A 22165-nucleotide genomic window follows, 5' to 3' on the forward strand; every position below is an offset into this window, starting at 1 on the left:
GCTGATCAACCTGAACCACCTTCGCAAGCATGACTTATGCAGGACGTTTCACAGTAGTGATTCTTTATTGTACAGGTGCTGGTCATATAATTAGAATATCATCAAAAAGTTGATTTATTTCACTAATTCCATTCAAAAAGTGAAACTTGTATATTATATTCATTCATTACACACAGACTAATATATTTCAAATGTTTATTTCTTTTAATTTTGATGAATATAACTGACAACTAAGGAAAATCCCAAATTCAGTATCTCAGAAAATTAGAATATTACTTAAGACCAATACAAAGAAAGGATTTTTAGAAATCTTGGCCAACTGAAAAGTATGAGCATGTACAGCACTCAATACTTAGTTGGGGCTCCTTTTGCCTGAATTACTGCAGCAATGCAGCATGGCATGGAGTTGATCAGTCTGTGGCACTGCTCAGGTGTTATAAGAGCCCAGGTTGCTCTGATAGTGGCCTTCAGCTCTTCTGCATTGTTGGGTCTGGCATATTGCATCTTCCTCTTCACAATACCCCATAGATTTTCAGTGGACCAATACCAGCAGATGACATGGCACCCCAAACCATCACTGACTGTGGAAACTTTACACTGGACCTCAAGCAACGTGGATTGTGTGCCTCTCCTCTCTTCCTCCAGACTCTGGGACCCTGATTTCCAAAGGAAATGCAAAATTTACTTTCATCAGAGAACATAACTTTGGACCACTCAGCAGCAGTCCAGTCCTTTTTGTCTTTAGCCCAGGTGAGACACTTCTGATGCTTCTGTTGTTCAAGAGTGGCTTGACACAAGGAATGTGACAGCTGAAACCCATGTCTTGCATACGTCTGTGCGTAGTGGTTCTTGAAGCACTGACTCCAGCTGCAGTCCACTCTTTGTGAATCTCCCCCACATTTTTGAATGGGTTTTGTTTCACAATCCTCTCCAGGGTGCGGTTATCCCTATTGCTTGTACACTTTTTTCTACCACATCTTTTCCTTCCCTTTGCCTCTCTATTAATGTGCTTGGACACAGAGCTCTGTGAACGGCCAGCCTCTTTTGCAATGACCTTTTGTGTCTTGCCCTCCTTGTGCAAGGTGTCAATGGTCGTCTTTTGGACAACTGTCAAGTCAGCAGTCTTCCCCATGATTGTGTAGCCTACAGAACTAGACTGAGAGACCATTTAAAGGCCTTTGCAGGTGTTTTGAGTTAATTAGCTGATTAGAGTGTGGCACCAGGTGTCTTCAATATTGAACCTTTTCACAATATTCTAATTTTCTGAGATACTGAATTTGGGATTTTCCTTAGTTGTCAGTTATAATCATCAAAATTAAAAAAAATAAACATTTGAAATATATCAGTATGTGTGTAATGAATGAATATAATATACAAGTTTCACTTTTTGAATGGAATTAGTGAAATCAACTTTTTGATGATATTCTAATTATATGACCAGCACCTGTATCTACCTAATCCGCCCTAAATAGTATTGAATATTACTAATGTCACATACTATTTAGGATGGATAGCATGCACATTGAGATGAAAGCTGAGTCTTCTGAAGCTAGAAGAAAAATCAAAAAATGGTGTTTAGTCACGTGACATGCATGAGCCAGTGAGGTTTGCTGTTATTCACGTGTCACCATATTTGATTTGGGCTCTAGAAACAGACATTCTTCATAATATATTCTTTTGTGTTATGTAAGAGAAAATCATACAAGTTTGGAAAGACATGAGGATGAGTAAACAATGAAAGAATTTACATTTCTGGGTGGACTATCCATATAAAACTAGGCTTTGATGAAATAATGCTGGCACTTATGGTTGAACCTATAAACTTACCATGAAAGATCTTTAACCCCTCAATCTCCGCACTGATACTGGATTCATATCTATTTACTTGGTGATTTATGTGATGTTTCTCCTGTTATTGGTTTGTCCTTCAGCACCAGCTGAAGGAGACGCAGAGGTCATTTCAGGAGAAGATCCAGCAGAGAGAGAAAGATCTTCAGCAGCTGAGAGAGGCTGTGGAGTTTCATAAGGTGAGTCTGGAGAAGAAGAGAAGTTTGAGAAGTCTCAGTCAGGACTCACTGAAGCCACTGTGTGATTGTGATGTGTGTCCTAACAGCGCTCTGCACAGACAGCAGTGGAGGACAGTGAGAGGATCTTCACTGAGCTCATCCGCTCCATTGAGAGAAGCCGGTCTGAGGCCACACAGCGGATCAGAGATCAGGAAAAGACTGGTGAGTCGAGCTGAAGGACGACTGGAGCGACTGGAGCAGGAGATCAATGATCTGAGGAGGAGAGACGCTGAGCTGGAGCAGCTTTCACACACACAGGATCACATCCATTTCCTGCAGGTAACAGAGATCTAGAAGAACAGGATCATAGTGGACTTGAGCAAGAGACTCACAGAGAAACATTTCATTTCATTTATTTAATTTCAATTTCAACATTTTATTTCCCATCATGTCTTTACTTACCTTTTTACAATCTTTGACTTATATTACAAATTCTGAGTAATGTTTACCAAAATCAGAGAACCATTAAACCTGTGGAAACCTTTTATAATAATTTTCATTAACACATTAATGAATTTGACAGTGAAGTCCTCAAACAGGAAGTGAGATTGTATATTAGTGATGCTTCAGCGTATTTAAAGGTGCTCTATGTAAGTTTTTGACTGCACTAAAGCATAAAAATACCATAATATGTTTGCAGATATTTATTAAACATACTCAGTTCACATACTCGTTTCTCTGAAAACCATTGCTACAGCCAGTTATTTTACTTTGAAATTTGTGTTCCATGTTGGAATTTCTGTTTTTTGCAAGACTGCACGTTGCCAATTTACCAATAGTATTTCGCCACCCCGGGTTGCCAGTTGGTCGGAAAACACATGCAGCGAATTGCAGCCATGGAAGCCAGCGAACAAACTGGGTCAGAGATCGCAGATTCTACCCGACCTAAAAAGCCTCTGCATCCATCTAAAGATCTCTATGAACGGGAGCATATTAAAAACACAATATCAACTCATCATAAATCAACAAATCAACTAATTATCTTACAGTGTATAAGTCTCCTCGCCTTCCAATGTCAATTGAGCTCGCTCCTGTTGCGTGTCTTTAAACTGGCAACCTGCGTGTTCGTTGAGTCTGAGGAGGAGGGGGCGGGGCAAACTATTTTGAATTTGGACTGCAGTACCCATTTTAACCACTAACTGTCATTCTTACATAAAGCACCTTTAAACCACAAAACCTGACCTTGGGATCGTGTCCTAAGAGTCCTTGTGAATTTCAGAGCCACTAACTGCTCAAAAGTTATAAATAATGATCAATCTACTCGTTGCCTTTGAACTGCTTTTCCTGATCAAATCTACTCAACCCTGCCATGTGACGCCATTGATGCTCTCGATCTGTTACATTTATGTAAAAAAGTGATTTCCTGGAAAGTTCACATATATTGTTTGAGTCAAACACTAGATCTTATACCTCTAACATGATATAATGAATATGAGAAGAATGAAGCTGATGCTGTGAAAGTGCTGGATTGAGGAGAGTTACTAAAGATCAACAAGAGCTGCTCAAATCTGACAGTAGTGCAGGTTATTGTCTGAAGTGTGGAGGTGATGAGCTCTGATTTCTGCTTTCTGTAGAGTTTCCAGTCTCTCTCAGCTCCTCCTGAATCTACAGACGTAAATGACGATCCCTTCAGTTCTCTCTCCTCTTTTGCTGTTGTGAGAGAATCTGTCCATCAGCTGAGAGACAAACTGGAGGATTTCTGCCAAGAAGAGCTGAAGAAGATCTCTGACAGAGGTATAGTCCTGGAGATTCATCTGCTCTCAGAAATGATCCTCCATCATCTCATATCATGTAGAAGATCATATTAGAAATGTCTTAGGAATGGATGCAGGGATCATTTTCTCTTGACATGATAATCACACTCTTCATGTCTGTTGATTTCCACAGTCACTTTCACCAACATTGTTCCCAGAACCAGGAACGACTTCCTACAATGTAAGTCACTAAGAAAACAAGCAGAAAAACTCAAAGTGTGTTCATGTTCTTCCTGTAGAAGGAGAAAGAAAACATAAGAGTTTTATAGTTGACCATGTAAATTAATGTTTCTCAACGGAGGCGTTCAGAGAATATTGGTGGGTGCTGGAAGCAATATCTTCAAAAGTGGGTGTTGAGGAGTTCTTGAGAAGTGTTTGTTTAAGGCACATATATGCCAAAGGTTTACAAGATGACACCTGCAATTACCTGTAAGTCTCCAACATTATAACAACATTCTACACAACGTAAACATTCCATATGCATTTATCCTGTTATCAGGATTTGATGCACTAGATTCAGGATGTGGCCTGTTGACTTCCTACCTTCTTAAGGCCCGGATATACTTCACTTTCCGCACCTGAACTCGTCTCTCGCGCAGTCGCATCTTTCAAAGTATCGGAGAAGAAAAATAGTGTATCCACCATTGCAACATAGTTCAGAAGATACACCAAGAGAACAAGAATCAAAAGTAATAGGGAAGGATATGCTTCTGAGTTTACTCGTCTTTGTTTTTGAAGCGCTCTTTCCACACTCTTCTTCAACGACTGCACACTGTGGACTCTTCTGTCCTGCTTGCGCATGCGCTGTTGCATGCTGCACGCGGACGCGGTGTGCGGATGTCCGCGGGATTAGATGATTAGCATGTTGCTAGCATGATGTTAACACAATTACCATGTTGCTAGCATTATGCTAACATGATTTCCATGTTTCTAACATGTTTTAACAAGATGTTAACACGATTAGCATGTTGCTAACATGACATTAGCATGATTACCATGTTGATAAGATGTTTTTAACAATATGTTAACATGATTAGCATGTTGTTAGCATGAGGTTAACACGATTAACATGTTGCTAACATGAAGCTAACATGATCAGCATGTTTACATGATTAGCATGCTGCTAGCGTGATGCTAACACAATTAGCATGCTAACATGATTACCGTGCTGCTAGCATGTTTTTAACAAGATGTTAACATGATTAACATGTTGTTAACATGACATTAACATGATTAGCATTATTTGCTGTTAAAATGATTACCATGCTGCTAGCATGTTGTTAGCATGATTACCATGTTGCTAACATGTTAACATGTTAATGCTAATATGATTAACATGTTGTTACCATGACGTTAACATGATTACCATGTTGCTAACATGTATTTAACAAGATGTTAATATGATTAGCATTTTACTAGCATTATGCTAACACAATTTGACTTGTGTCATGTTTTAATCCTAAGCTAATTGCAATTAGCATGTAGCTATTCACTGCTAACATGTGTAGCATGTTGGAAGTCCAGTTTGCTAGCATGAGTCAAACGAGCTAACGCCCATGTCTGTACGATGTTCTGATGCAGAGATATAGGTCTTTGTTAAACGGTTGCTAGGGTACTGTATTTGGTTGCTAGGGAGTGGCTTGGCAGCTGCCAGTGATGATACTGCAAAACCTGCTTGTCAGGATGAATGATATAAACCAACCCACATGCCTCTATGACATTCAGATAGGAAGTGTTGAAAGTGACTCGTGATTGGCCATTTGCTGCCCCGAGTCAAACAAAATCACCCTCATGTTTCTATGACACTTCTATCCAAAGATATTCCTTTGATCTTTTTCAATGGAAGTCAATGGAACTTGTTGCTAGGGTGCTCTAAATGGTTGCTAGGCTGTGGCTTGATATCTTCACAATGATCCTGGGAGACTGATCGGTTGCAGTAAATGAGTAAAATGTGCCCCGCCCCCTTGTCTCTATGACACTGTGATCCAGAGTTATGTTCAATACAAAATCCCTATGAAATTTACTATAGTAGGAAAAACATGCGTTTCATGGGCCGTCCTTCACTATAATATGTCTATGGGGCAACTTTGGGCAGCTCTTGCGCCCCAGGGGTACAACTTACACCCCATTTTGAGGTATTTTCTTACAAAGCCTGCCAGCCTCTTCAAACGTGGTAACCCACATGTTTCTATGAAATCCTCGTTAGGAGCTATGACTCGTCAAAGTTTGTCGCAATGTTAAGTCTATGGGACTTTTTGGCTACTTTTTCACCCCCCGGACGAACATCGTACACCCGATCGCTTATAAAAGTCACATCACACCATTCCTCAATAATCCACACGATTTGACGCCTCATTCATGGGTCTGTGACAAACGGTGTGGGACTGAAGTTTTGTCCAGAAGAAGAAGAAGAAGAAGTATGGAGAAGAACAATAATGATGCTTTGCCAGAGGAAGCACCACTAATACAGTACACCAAAATATATATTATAAATAAAAATATTTAATATTAACCACAGATCAAAAGTTTGGGGTCGGTAAGGGTTTTAATGTTTTTTAAAGAAGTTTCTTCTGCATTTAATTGATCCATTTTCTATATGAATATATTTTAAAATGTCTAACTAACCCTAAACCAAACCTGAACACAAACTCTATAGTGAATGAGGTTCATTAATATTACTCTGTACTTATGAGTAACTACAATGTAACTACATCACTAAAATAAAGTGTCACCAAAATATAATTATTTTTCACTGAAAGCCAATTAAAAACATTCATCCAGACTTTAGAGGTAAAATCACAGTAGTAAAGAAGCTTTTCAAGAGTTTCAGAACAATTTCTCTTTCCTTCAGTGATTCTGCTCGTTATCATCAGGTGTCTTCAATGTTGGTTGTTCTTAACTAATCTTTGACATCTTTTGTTTAAATTTTGCTAGTTTTCTTTGTTTAAATTTTACTCGTTTTAAATGGTTGACATTTAAGGAATTAATTAATTCTAACTCAATTCTATTTGTTGAATTTAGTTAATAATATTGATTGTAATCTGTTGCCAATATTTTATAGAGTAGATATAGCATATTACTTTTTACAGTGTATCAGACAGATTGATAATTCCTGATTCTGATGTGTTTTATCTCCATCAGATTTCCTTCAGCTCACTCTGGATCTGAACACAGTGAATAAAAACCTCCGTCTGTCTGAGAGGAACAGAGTGATTACTGTCACTGACACAGATCAGCCGTATCCTGATCATCCAGACAGATTTGATGTGTGGCAGGTGTTGTGTCGAGAGAGTGTGTGTGGACGCTGTTACTGGGAGATTGAGAGGAGTGGGATTAAAGTGTATATATCAGTGTCGTATAAGAGCATCAGCAGGAAGAGAGGGGGTAAAGAGTGTTTGTTTGGATCTAATGATCAGTCCTGGTGTTTGATCTGCTCTTCCTCCAGTTCCTCATTCATACACAATGGAATAATGACAAAACTCCCTGTAAAGTCCATCAGCAGTAGAATAGGAGTGTATGTGGATCACAGTGCAGGAACTCTGTCCTTCTACAGCGTCTCTGGAGACACAATGAGCCTCATCCACACAGTCCAGACCACATTCACTCAACCGCTCTATCCTGGGTTTAGGATTTGGTCTGAATCATCATTGAAACTGTGTTGATGAATCAGAATAGACTGTAGAGAGATACTAAACAATGTTTTATTAAAAATGTAAAAATGCAGACAGTTTCCTGTGATGGGTAGGTTTTGGTGTAGGGGTAGTGTAGGGCGATAGAAAATACGGTTTGTACGGTATAAAAACCATTACGCGCGCACGTGTGTGTGTGTGTGTGTCCAACATTCCACACTTTTTCGCACTATTTATACTTAAAGACGTCGTAGAATAGTGCATAAGTACGCGAATTGGGACACACCTTGTGATTGGTTGTCCAAGAAGAAAAATAAGAGCACTTTTAAATATTGTCTATTATAATCCTTCACTTTGAAATCACAGGCCTAATTTTTCCTATTTTACCCTAATCACACACACATATTATATATATATATATATATATTTTTATTATTAACCATGCTGTTAATTTCCTACTCAATGTATTTGATAGGCCTAAGAATAAGGAAAAATTGTTCCGCTATTTAAGTGGTGGTTTGAATGTTGGTTTTAATGTAGCAAAAATGGAGTCAAATACAAGAAGAACAAGAAAGCCAGACTGGACAGAGGAAGTGTTTTACTGTTAGTCCAGTTAGTTGATGAACACAAGGCCATCCTTAAAGGTGAATTTAGGACTGGTTTATAGGATTTTGTTTTTTTTTTGTCTTTTTGCCACTCAGTGGGTGTAACCACAGTCATAACGTCACATTTATGATTACTTACAACCATAATACATGTAATTTAAAAGACTTACAGGACAGGGTTACACTTTATATTAAGGTGTCCGTGTTACAGTGTAATTATATATTTAAGTACGAAGTAGTAATAACTAACTACATGCACTTACTATAGGGTTAGGTTTGGTTTTGGGTTAGTTGCATGTAATTATGCATAATTTATAGTTATTACTATAGTAACTGCATGTGAAATATGTAATGACACTGTAAAATAAAGTGTTACCAAATCTTTCATAAAACTATGCAAATTTTACTGCACTTTATTCTATACTAATAAACACTGTATGCATTGTCAGATTAAGGAAAACCAATGTATTTCTAAAGAATGTTTACCTGGTTGGGCTACTGGTGATGTTAACTTTTTCTTGACTGCTTTGTCAAGGCTCTGTGGATAGAGTGTTTTGCCGACCAAAAGGGAGAGGACAGAGGAGATCGAAGGTAATGACTGTGGGACACTGGAATCCATGTTTTCTGCCTTAATACGGATGGCCTCACGACCCTCTGGGAAAAGTTCCATGTATTCCGCAAAGGCTGCTTTATTAGCATGGTTATTTTTTTGAGTCCTTAACATCAGTTGATTCTCTCCTCATGCTTGCCACCAGATAGCCAGCATAACCAAGGGCATTTTCGGCAACCCACTAAAAGGACTGACCTTTAAAGACGCCAAACTGTATTGCATGTTGCCCTAGAATGTGAGGTTTTTTTGCTTGGGTCTTGATCTTGGTGCACTACAGCTCACCTTGCAGCCTCTGAAACCTTTTCTGGGGACAAAGCCCAAGACCAGGGTCTCTTTCTGTTGTGTTCCTTCACCCTTAGAGCGACCAAAGAGTCGCACATGTTCAGTGTCCTGTCAGGTCCCCTCCAAAATGTAGGCTCCATTCTATAAAATACACATAAAAACACACAACATGCAAAACATCACACATCTCTTGAAACAGCAAGCACTTCATTCAAAACTATTTCAACTCTTTAAAAAAATGATGTGTTTGCACAGTAACTCTACACGCAAGCATCAAATACATTAAATAGCCGTATACATGGCACACTAAACAAAGATATTAAAAAATGTAAAACACTACTGTCTTGTGATTTTTGCTTGTTCAGTGAGCAGTAGAGTGCACAGGAGTTTGTCATAGCACTGACATGTACATGTTTGCACACAAATAATACACTGTTTCTATAGTATGAATGCACTATTGATGAACTTTACACTGTTATGCATGAGTCATTCACTGATTGGCCAGCACATCAGCGCGGGCCTTAGCGACAATCTTTGGCCAATGATGTATCACTGGCATTTTTCTCATTGGTCAATTCCTCGTAGAATTCCCGAAGCTCTGCAAACAGCGATTGGCTCATTTGTGGATGTCACTACTAGAAATAAGGTCGTCTGACAGGTAGCAGTGAGGGCCTATTGCCATAAACACACCAGCCAGAGTTTGATAAATATTAGAACCTCATTTAGTGTGATCCATTGGGGGAACAGGATCCGACGGCAGAAATCCAGCTGTCAGAATCCGTTCCCCCTCCGACATGTTGAGTTTATATAGTGGCTTAAAAGATGCTATTGTGTGTGTAGATGGAGCTTAACCAGCATCAGTTTACTTTTGCCGTTTTTGCCTTTTAATTGTGACAGGACAGTATGTAGACAGGAAGCAAAGTGGAAGAGACAGAGGGGGATGGGATCAGGAAATGGACAAGAGCCGGTACTTTAACTCGGGTCTCTGAATGCACAAGGGCACTATATTTCATCGTGCAGCCCACTGGGCTATTGGCATCCCAGGTGAAAAAAAAAAGTATACTTGCAGCCACACTAATTATCAGTATACTAAAATATACTTAGTACAAAATTAGTTGCTTCAAAATAGCACACTTCAAGTTAACTAATCATTAACACACTTGAAGTTGTAATTAAATTGTATTAAAGCATAACTTTTAGTATATTTAGTGTACTTTTGTGTGCTAAATTGGAACTTCAAGTACACTTTAAGTATATGCCGGTGCAGGGACTAATTACATGCTTGATTAATGATATTAAAGTGTACTTTATTTGTGTATTAAGTGTATAATAAGTGTATTATACTTGAGTAAAAAAAAGTATATGCTCAGTAATACCTTTGGCTTATTCCAAATACTACAAATTGCACACTTTGTCTTTAATAACAAACCCTTATCACTGAACTATACAACATACTATAAACATTACATTGCCTTACACAAGACAGTATTTTAAATGTGTTACCTGTATACTAAAGGCTGAATTTCTTGGGGGACATTTTTACCCAATGCTAAATGCACTTGTTTTTAAGGCCATTACAATAAATATCATATACAGTGGTATGCGAAAGTTTGGGAACCCCTTGCAGAATCTGTGAAAATGTGAATAATTTTAACAAAATAAGAGAGACCATACAAAATGCATGTTATTTTTTTATTTAGTACTGTCCTGAGTAAGATATTTTACATAAAAGATATTTACATATAGTCCACAAGACAAAAAAAAAAAAAGCTGAATTTATTAAAATGGCCCCGTTCAAAAGTTTGTGAACCCTTGATTCTTAATACTGTGTGGTTACCTGGATGATCTACGACTGTTTTGTTTTTTTTGTTTTGTGATGGTTGTTCATGAGTCCCTTGTTTGTTCTGAGCAGTTAAACTGAGCTCTGTTCTTCAGAAAAATCCTCCAGGTCCTGCAGATTCTTCAGTTTTCAAGGATTTTTTGCATATTTGAACCCTTTACAACAGTGACTGAATGATTTTGAGATCCATCTTTTCACACTGAGGACAACTGAGGGACTCAAACACAACTAATAAAAAAGGTTCAAACATTCACTGATGCTCCAGAAGGAAACGCGGTGCATTAAGAGCCGGGGGGTGAAAACTTTTGAACAGGATGCAGATGTCCAAATTTTTCTTTTTTTGTTGAAATAGAATTTTTTTCATTGAGTACTGCCCTTCGGAAGCAACAGAAGATACTTACATGTTTCCCTGAAGACAAGTTAAGTACAATATACCTTGATCTTCAAATTCAAAAAGTTTTCACCCCCCTTAATGCATCGTGTTTCCTTCTGGAGCATCAGTGAATGTTTGAACCTTTTGTAATAGTTGTGTTTGAGTCCTGTACAGAGTGGAATTCAAGGTCAAAGATATAAGGAAAAGACCACACTTTGTTGTAAAAGCTTTTATTAAGAATATGTTTTATTAAGTAAAGACACCACACATATTGTTTTATTAGTACTTAATTAAATAACTGAAAACCACCCTTGTTTTAAGCATTTATTAAAAGCATGTTGGTAGAGTAAAGAGGAAAAAACTATGTATTAGAAAGAGCTTTGCTAAAGAAAGAAGAAAAGCAAGCATTACCATCGGATATGTTGCAGACAAGGCGCAGGAGACAGCAAAGGAGAAGAGTCAGAAGAAGGAGAACAAAGAGGTGAAAGACTTTATATAGACAAATCTTGAGGGGATTCCCAAGATTTCCCAAGTTCTCATGACAACTCAAGAATCTGGATTTGACAGACTGTCTATAAAAGACTGATAAACTATGAGGGGATTTTTAAAGTTGATGAGCTCAAGGATTAGGATTTGATAAATTGCCTATAAAAGACTGAAATGTGAAGATTAAAGCAGATGCTGCTTTGGGACCGCCGGAAGAGCCTCTCCAGCACCAAAACCATCACTGATCTTGCTTTTTGATTATTTATGTAATACTTGTATAGAGTGTTTGTAGAATACATGTATTGGTAGAAATAGTAATGGTAGGAAATAAACTACGAAGTTTGTCTCCTGTGGCATTAATTTAAGTTGCTGAGCCTGAACAGACCACGGAGAAGTCTTTTGTCTGATTGTAAGTATTTTTAAATGCTTATAATACAATTATAATAATATATAATATAATTACATTATATTATATATATTAGATCAGATTTGACTTATTTACCGAACCTGAGAATAATAAAGATTAAGGTAAAGGTGTTTAATTACGCACCACAAAACAGTATACATCTTGCTAATTACTTACAAAGCGTTAAATGGTTTAGCTCCCCAGTAACACATTACAAGCAATCAATTTCTATTATTGAAATCATGTAAAATGATTGTTTGGCTGCATAAATTAGTCAGCCAGAACCGGGAACACTTCCTTTAACACCTGATGTTACATCATAAGAAGAATGGCATACGCTAATATTAGTCTCTCTGTTTATCCCGAGGTTTACTGTAGTCAGCCGGATCTGGGCCGTATCCAGATCGGATGAAGGATCACAACCACAACGGATGCCTAGACATGACCACAACGCAGTCCTGAAGTGTCAGCAGAGACCGTGTCAGCTAGACTCTCCCCTGCGAAGGCCTCTTCGACACGACAAAAGTTTTTTTCCTCTGTACAGATGAAAACGTTATCAAAATGATTCCCGTTCACACAAATAAAAACAACTAAAAATGCTGTATTATACATGCCAGACAAGTAATTGGCGATGGCACTTTGTAAAGAAATGATAACGGTATCGTTTTCAAAAAACTTGCACTTTGAAACCTATTTCAAAGTTTGCATTCTCAGGCCACCAAAATGTGTGTAAATTGTCGTGTAAATGAACAGCCAGAACTCATTAAAAGTTTTCTGTTTCTTTCTCAAGCTGGACAGTAAGTATTTTTCTAGAGCTGCTGTACAGCCTACACATTGTTTGTTGCAATAATTTTTCATTATCACTGTAAAGCTGCTTTGAAACAATCTTTCTTTTAAAAAGCGTTATATAAATGAAGATGACTTGACTTGTCTTAAAGGATGTTCTCTGTGCATGATGTAGAAAAACGTTCTCAGAGCCCACTGCTGCCGGAGGGGGATCCAGATTAATGCCGGCCAGCATCGCTTTTAATGTTCCTTCCAGTGATGCAACAACTGAAGATGACCCACCTGACTTCTCAGAAACTGTCTCACTGCCAGACTGACGCGATTGATCTGCAGGCAAATTTTCCTCAGCACCTGACATTACTGGAGTAGCTTCAAAAAAGCGAGTCAGAGGCAGCCACTGACATCACATCCAACTCCTGTCCCGTATGCATGATTGGTGACGGAGCGGCACTATAGAGCATTGTGGGCATGGGTCAGACAATGCCTCCTTAAGTCTGGTGATGCCCATCTATGATCCATCATGTTAGATCCATGACGAATTAAATACTCACTTCAATTTTAAAAAAGACGATAAATCCGTCACTTGTTAGTGATATCCGCACAGTGATGAACACACACCTGCTCTCAAGCCAAGGCAGCCAGGGCTTCCGAGTGCATGTCTTCAATGGGGCATTCAAACTGAACCAGAAAATGTAATCCTGTCCAAAACGTAATGCTTATAAAATATCACTCTCGATTGTCATGCACAGCGAATGCTAGTAAAAAATCTGTAAACTGAGGCGCTGACAATGACTAAACAACTTGCAAATATATCCTGAAGAACTCTTCAGCAACAAGCTGCACAAAATATTGAAACTTCGATTCAATCAGGTGAGAATGAGCTCGATTGGACGTGTTAAGGGATTATTATAGCTGAAGACACCACAACTTTCAGCATTGGTTGTTGTTTTTTATTGGTATTGATCAAGTTAACTTTTGACTGTTATTTGAGGGGTGTTGTTTAAACCCTTTTATGTTCATTTAAGTGTTGCTAAAAAGAAAAAGTCAGACTCTGTGAACATTTTTGGTTTTGTTGTATGTAACAGGTGGTTTCATTCAATTCAATTCACATTTATTTGTATAGCGCTTTTCACAATAGATATCGTTTCAAAGCAGCTTTACAGAGAATGCGTGTCAACATTACAATTTAGAGTAATCTGTTATCGGAGATGACTGTCCAATGTATGTAATTTCAGGAATGTACATATATAATCAAGCAGTTAGCTAACGATGTAATAATTTAGGCAATGTAATTTACAATCAGATTGTTAGCAGATTAATGATTTCATGTTAACAATAATTAGGATATAGAAATTTGGGAATGTGCATGTTGATCCAGATTTTGCATCAACTGAAGTCCTCGCAGGAGCTGGTGCCGTTTGTTCAAAGGTGTTGGTCATCTGAAGTCTTCATAAGAGGCTGGATCCAAACTGAAGCTGATGTTTCCTCTAGTCACCTCGGGACAGGCGTCCCGAGATAAAAAAGAAAAGCAAATAGAGAATAATTAGCGTAGCTGCTGTTCATAACATTAAGCAAAGATGGTCATGTGCAACTGATCTGATATGAGATGGATTATGTGAATGCTTGGCTAAAGAGATGAGTCTTTAATCTAGATTTAAACTGGGAGATTGAGTCTGAGTCCCTCCTTTAGTGGACTTAGATATCCTAGGTACAACCAGAAGCCCTGAGTTTTGTGATCTTAAAGAGCGTGAAGGATTGTAGGGCGATATAAGATCGAATAAATATACAGGAGTTAAACCATTTAGAGCCTTATTGGTGTTATATGATCATATTTTCTTGACCTGGTAAGAAGTCTAGCAGCTGCATTTTGGACTAATTGTAGCTTGTTTATTGAGGATGCAGGACAACCAGCTAGTAATGCATTACAGTAATCTAGTCGAGACGTCATGAATGCATGAACTAACTTTTCTGCATCAGAAATAGATAACATATTCCGTATCTTAGCAATGTTTCTGAGGTGGAAGAAGGCTGTTTTTGTAACAAATGAAATATGATTTTCGAAAGACAAGTTGCTGTCTAATATAACACCCAGGTCTTTAACTGTCGAGGATGGAGTAACAGTACATCCTTCTAAATGCAGATTGTAGTCCGAGAGATTCTGTGTACAGGTTTTTGGCCCAATAAGTACTACTTCATTCTTATTTGAATTTAATAGAAAAAAATTACTGGACATCCATTGTTTTACTTCTTTAACACACTCTGTCAATTTGTATAATTTAGAGATTTTATCTGGTCGTGATGAAATATATAACTGAGTATCATCGGCATAGCAGTGGAAACTAATTCCATGTTTTCTTATAATATTGCCAAGTGGCAGCTGTAGAAGATTTTATTATAGTAAAATTGAGTACAATATAGCATAATATGATGTGTTTTACTTTACAATTATAATCATATGAAGAGTATGAGGCTTGTTCATGTGTGAAAAACATGACAGCATGAGGCCTGTACATATGTTTCCAAGAAAAAGTTTGCTGTAAGAAATTTGAATCTTAAAGAATGTGTCTATGAGTATGGAAAATTCTATTTTAGCCTAGAAGAATGAGGTAAATATGGTCACATAACTTGGCCTCAGCTCATATCACATAGTATAAATATGAGCTGAAAAACAAGGACAGGCAGTTGTTGTCTCTGCAGACATAACAGCTCCGGCTTTGAAATAAAGCGTGTATTCTGAATCAAAGATCTTTGAGAAGTGTTTTGTTTTTACAAAAAGAAGAAACCACAACACAGCATATATATTGAAAATAGCAGAGGGCCTAACACAGATCCTTGCGGCACTCCATAATTTACTGACGTTATCTTAGATTTTTCCCCGTTTAAATAGACAAAATTGTGACCGTCTGATAGGTAAAACACAACTTTTTCTAGTATTTTAGACATAAATGGAAGATTTGAAATGAGTCTGTAATTTGCTAATACATTTGGATCTAATTGTGGTTTCTTAATTTTACTTATGCTATCCTGGGTTTATTTTGAAAGACCTTCTCCTGTCTGGCGCCCAAACGCCCTTGATTTAAAACAAGTTATTTAATTATTGATTTAGATTGTTTTTTGGGGGCCCACCACCATTACAAGTTGTGCTCCACTTGGCATTATGGCAAGTTGTCAATAACAACCAGAAGGAATCATATTTTTTTCCCTCGTTCATCACTTAAAAATGTGTGCCAAGTAAATCCACTGCAAATTTACTGATGAATCAGAGATGAAATGTGTGAAAACGTCCATCCATCTCAAGAAATGACTCAGCAAAAATAATCCCTATTTATCACCGAAAAGATTAAATATTTCATAATACTTAAAGTGAAAACATTCATGAGGTATTAATGTAAGCATGACATATAAGTTATGATAGTAATTTGTTCGCTATTGTGACATTTATCTGAGTGAAACACCTTCTGGAACAAGAACAAATCTAACTTACATTCTTTGAGAGTGTGTCTGAGACTGATTAGACACAATGTGCATGAGAACACACAAGAAAACTAAAAATGTAGCAGGACTGCGGCTCTTCAGGACCAGGAATGAGGAAACTGCTTTACAGACACGCCTGTTTTACACGTCACTCAAACACAGAACCAGGAAACAAGAATCACCTGAGTTCAGAGAAAGAGAAACTGAAGTGTAGTCGAGCTGTTGTGTGTGTCTCTGTGTTCATGCAGTAAAATGGCAGAAGCCAGATTTTCTCAGGAAGAGTTCATGTGTCCAGTGTGTCTGGATCTCCTGAAGGATCCAGTAGCCATTCCCTGTGGACACAGTTACTGTAAGATCTGTATTACAGGCTGCTGGGATCAGGAGGATCAGAAGAGAGTCTACAGCTGTCCTCAGTGCAGACAGACCTTCAGTCCAAGACCTGCTTTAGCTAAAAACACCATTCTGGCTGAAATGGTGGAGAAACTGAAGAAGACTAAACTTCCTGCTGACTGTTACGCTGGAGCTGGAGATGTGCAGTGTGACGTCTGTACTGGAAGAAAACACAAAGCCGTCAAATCCTGTCTGGTGTGTCTGAACTCTTACTGTCAGAATCACCTTGAACAACATGAGAGTTTGTTTAAAGGAAAGAGACACAATCTGACTGAAGCCACTGGACGACTGCAGGAGATGATCTGCCCGAAACACGACAAGATCCTTGAGGTTTTCTGCCGCACTGATCAGAAGTGTATATGTCTGCTGTGTACAATGGATGAACATAAAAACCACGACACTGTATCAGCTGCAGCACAGAGGACAGAGAAACAGGTATGAACTTAAAGGGTCCCATTATGATCATTTACAAGTATAACAGGACCCCTTTAAACCAGTAGTTCACCCCAAAAATGAAAATTCATCATTTACTCATGTTATTCCAAACTGGTAGGACTTTCTTTTTTCCGAGGAACACAAAAGAAGGTATTTTAAGGAATAAACGCAGCCTAAGCCTTCAGAATCCATAAATAATATGGTGGCATGTTTAGTCACGTGACATGCATGAGTCAGTGAGATACAATGTTATTGATGTGCCATATAACACCATATTTGATTTCGAAACAGGTCTGGAAACAGAGGAATATCTTTGATAAACGAATATCTTCATTTATGTTCTCCAAGAGAAAATCATACAAGTTTGTAAAGACATGAGGATGAGTAAACAATGAAAGAATTTACATTTCTGGTGAACTATCCCTATAAAACTAGATATTGATGAAATAATGCTGACACTTATGACTGAACCTATAACCTTATCATGAAAGATCTTTAACCCTCAATCTCAGCACTGATACTGGATTCATATCTGTTTATGATGATTTATGTGTTGTTTCTCCTGTTATTGGTTTGTCCTTTAGCACCAGCTGAAGGAGACGCAGAGGTCGTTTCAGGAGAGATCCAGCAGAGAGAGAAAGATCTTCAGCAGCTGAGAGAGGCTGTGGAGTCTCATAAGGTGAGTCTGGAGAAGAAGAGAAGTTTGAGAAGTCTCAGTCAGGACTCACTGAAGCCACTGTGTGATTGTGATGTGTGTCCTAACAGCGCTCTGCACAGACAGCAGTGGAGGACAGTGAGAGGATCTTCACTGAGCTCATCCGCTCCATTGAGAGAAGCCGCTCTGAGGCCACACAGCGGATCAGAGATCAGGAAAAGACTGCAGTGAGTCGAGCTGAAGGACGACTGGAGCGACTGGAGCAGGAGATCAATGATCTGAGGAGGAGAGACGCTGAGCTGGAGCAGCTTTCACACACACAGGATCACATCCATTTCCTGCAGGTAACAGAGATCTAGAAGAACAGGATCATAGTGGACTTGAGCAAGAGACTCACAGAGAAACATTTCATGAGAGCAGAATGAGCCGTTGACTGAAGTGTTGATCTGTGTGTTCGGTTATTATATAATCATCAGTCAGACTCTCATCTGATCTTCTTCTTTAGAAAGAGACACACTTACAAATCAGTTCAGCTCTGGAAATCTCTTAGAAAACATTTTCCTAAAAGATATATTGAGATTCCAGACAGCAACAGATCAAAACTTTACTAATATTTAAACAATTTTACAACAATGTGAAATCTATTAACTTGATAGTATCCTACCTTTCATAATAATTTTCAGTAACACATTAATGAATTTGACAGTGAAGTCCTCAAACAGGAAGTGAGGCTGTATATTAGTGATGCTTCAGTGTATTTAAACCACAAAACCTGACCTTGGGATCGTGTTCTAAGAGTCCTTGTGAATTTCAGAGCCACTAACTGCTCAAAAGTTATAAATAATGGTCAATCTACTCGTTGATTTTGAGCTGCTTTTCCTGATCAAATCTACTCAACCCTGTCATGTGACTCCATTGATGCTCTTGATCTGTTACATTTATGTTATTGCCAGATGTTTGATCATCAAGTGTTTTCCTAGAAAGTTCACATATATTGTAAGTGTCAAACACTAGAACTTACAGCTCTAACATGATATAATGAACATGAGAAGAATGAAACTGATGCTGTGAAAGTGCTGGATTGAGGAGAGTTACTAAAGATCAACAAGAGCTGCTCAAATCTGACAGTAGTGCAGGTTATTGTCTGAAGTGTGGAGGTGATGAGCTTTGATTTCTGTTTTCTGTAGAGTTTCCAGTCTCTCTCAGCTCCTCCTGAATCTACAGACGTAAATGACGATCCCTTCAGTTCTCTCTCCTCTTTTGATGGAGTGAGAGAATCTGTCCGTCAGCTGAGAGACAAACTGGAGGATTTCTGCAAAGAGGAGCTGAAGAAGATCTCTGACAGAGGTAAAGTCCTGGAGATTCATCTGCTCTCAGAAATGATCCTCCATCATCTCATATCATGTAGAAGATCATATTAGAAATGTCTTAGGAACGGATGCAGGGATCATTTTCTCTTGACATGATAATCACACTCTTCATGTCTGTTGATTTCCACAGTCACTTTCACCAACATTGTTCCCAGAACCAGGAACGACTTCCTACAATGTAAGTCACTAAGAAACTCTAAGAAAACAAAGCAGAGAAACTCACTGAGTTTGTTCATATGACCCCTTTAAAACATGCTAGCAATGTGATGGGATGTACTAGCAACCACATAACAACAACCTAGCATTCACCCGAGTACCCTAGCAACCACACAGCAGCACCTTAGCAACCATCCAGAATATCCTAGCCAACGAATAGCAACACCCTAGCAACTACACAGAGTATCTTAGAAACTGCATAGCAACACCCTAGCAACCACACAGAATGCTCTAGCAACCACATAGCAACACCATAGCAACCACTCAGAGTACCCTAGCAACCGCACAGCAGCACCTTAGCAACCATCCAGAATACCCTAGCAACACCCTAGCAACTACAGAATACCTTAGAAACTGCATAGCAACACCCTAGCAACCACACAGAATGCTCTAGCAACACCATAGCAACCACTCAGAGTACCCTAGCAACCGCACAGCAGCACCTTAGCAACCATCCAGAATACCCTAGCAACACCCTAGCAACTACAGAATACCTTAGAAACTGCATAGCAACACCCTAGCAACCACACAGAATGCTCTAGCAACCACACAGCAACACCATAGCAACCGCACAGCAGCACCTTAGCAACCATCCAGAATACCCTAGCAACACCCTAGCAACTACAGAATACCTTAGAAACTGCATAGCAACACCCTAGCAACCACACAGAATGCTCTAGCAACCACACAGCAACACCATAGCAACCGCACAGCAGCACCTTAGCAACCATCCAGAATATCCTAGCAACTACACCCGAGTACCAGAAACTGCATAGCAATGCCCTAGCAACCACCCAGAATGCTCTAGTAACTGCATAGTAACATGATAGCAACCACTCTAAGTACCTTAGCAACCACATAGCAAAACCTTAGCAACCACTCCAAGTACCCTATCTATTTATCTAACTTTTTTTATCTAGTTACACTTATTGTTGAACTTAATACGTAGATACTTGCTGAATTAAAGTATCAGTTTCTTTTAAAAAAGAATCGTACTGACCCCAAACATTTGTTTTTATCTCCATCAGATTCCCATCAGCTCAATCTGGATCTGAACACAGTGAATAAAATCATCCGTCTGTCTGAGAGGAACAGAGTGATTACATTCACTGACACAGTCCAGCCGTATCCTGATCATCCAGACAGATTTGATGTGTATCTTCAGGTGTTGTGTAGAGAGAGTGTGTGTGGACGCTGTTACTGGGAGATTGAGTGGAGTGGGTATGGTGTGTTAATATCAGTGTCATATAAGAGCATCAGCAGGAAGGGATTGGGTAAAGAGTGTAAGTTTGGATATAATGATCAGTCCTGGAGTTTGAACTGCTCTTCCTCCAGATACTCGTTCAAACACAATAACATACAGACTAAACTCCGTGTAAAGTCCATCAGCAGTAGAATAGGAGTGTATGTGGATCACAGTGCAGGAACTCTGTCCTTCTACAGCGTCTCTGGAGACACAATGATCCTCATCCACACAGTCCAGACCACATTCACTCAACCGCTCTATCCTGGGTTTTGGGTTTATAAATCATCAGTGAAACTGTGTTGATGAATCAGAATAGACTGTAGAGAGATTCTACCCATAATGCTTTGAGCTCATGATGAATCAGTAACAGTGAGATGTTATAGAGTCTCTTATTTTCTCTTCATTACATTAATACTACAGCTGAACTTCTGTCAGTGAAATAACATGTCAGAATAAATGTGTGTAATGAATCCTCATATAGACAGTGAGATCAGAGAGAGAGAGAGTGTGTGTGTGTGTGTGTGAGATCAGTGTGTGTGTGAGATCAGTGTGTGTGTGTGTGTGTGTGTGTGAGATCAGATTTTAATTGATGATGAATATTTCTGAATGCTGTATAAATCATCAGCTGCATGTGAAATATAATCGATTCCTCACAAATGACCTTCAGGAGAGTTTCTGACATAAAATATGATCATTTCTTAAAATATATTTACTGTAATTACAATAAAGTCATGTTAAATTATTATGGGATCTCCAAGCAGTAAAAAAAAGCTTTCAAAATCTTTACTTTTTCCAAATATGTATTTTAAAAAGAACATGTTTTAATGACTGTATTTACACAAGTATGTTGACCAGGATCTCCAGCAGATGGCGACAGATTCAGATTCATCACGTGATATTTAACGGATCATATATTTAAAAATGTATGGTTCACCAGTTATACATAGAAACCACTTTGGTTTGGTCTTGCATTTCCAGAGCAGTTTTAAGGAAGTTTATCATGCTCGTGTCATGTTCACAAACTACACCCACGTTAACATGGGACGTTCGTTTCAATGAATAATCAAACTTGTCAATGAACTTGTTCACCCAAAAAAATACATTTATGTCATTACTCACCGTCATGTCGTTCCGTAAGACCTTTGCTCATCTTCAGAACACAAATTAAGATATTTTTGATGAAATCAGAGGATATCTGATCCACACATAGTTTCTCATGTTCTCATGTTTGAGGCCCTTTAAGAAAGCCACAGCATGGGAAAACGGTGAGTTCATCTTATGTATTAAAGAAAAGATAAGACAGATTAGAATGGTTAATATCCTCCTGAGACAGAGAGGAAAAAGTGAATTTTAGGTTTTTTTTAGTTTTTTTTTTATTGTCATTACATTGCTTAAAGCATAAGAAACAAATGGGGAAACAAATTATTTTTTTTTAAATAAGGTATGAATAGACATGTATAGACAAAAACTTTTTTTTTCATTCACCAATCAATTTTAGGTTTCAGGATTTTTTTTAACCAAACATTTTATAAAGATGATTTT

General features: G+C 38.4%; 1 protein-coding gene and 1 pseudogene across 1 annotated transcript in view; both read left to right on the forward strand.

Annotated features, from left to right (window-relative positions):
- Positions 1-22165, forward strand: part of LOC127511128 (E3 ubiquitin/ISG15 ligase TRIM25-like) — a 62668-nt gene that overhangs the window by 30492 nt on the left and 10011 nt on the right. The gene's annotated exons all lie outside the window — the stretch shown is intronic.
- Positions 16474-21111, forward strand: LOC127511138 (tripartite motif-containing protein 16-like; annotated as a pseudogene).

The sequence above is a fragment of the Ctenopharyngodon idella genome, chromosome 4 (genome assembly GCF_019924925.1).
Source record: "Ctenopharyngodon idella isolate HZGC_01 chromosome 4, HZGC01, whole genome shotgun sequence".
NCBI lineage: Eukaryota > Metazoa > Chordata > Actinopteri > Cypriniformes > Xenocyprididae > Ctenopharyngodon > Ctenopharyngodon idella.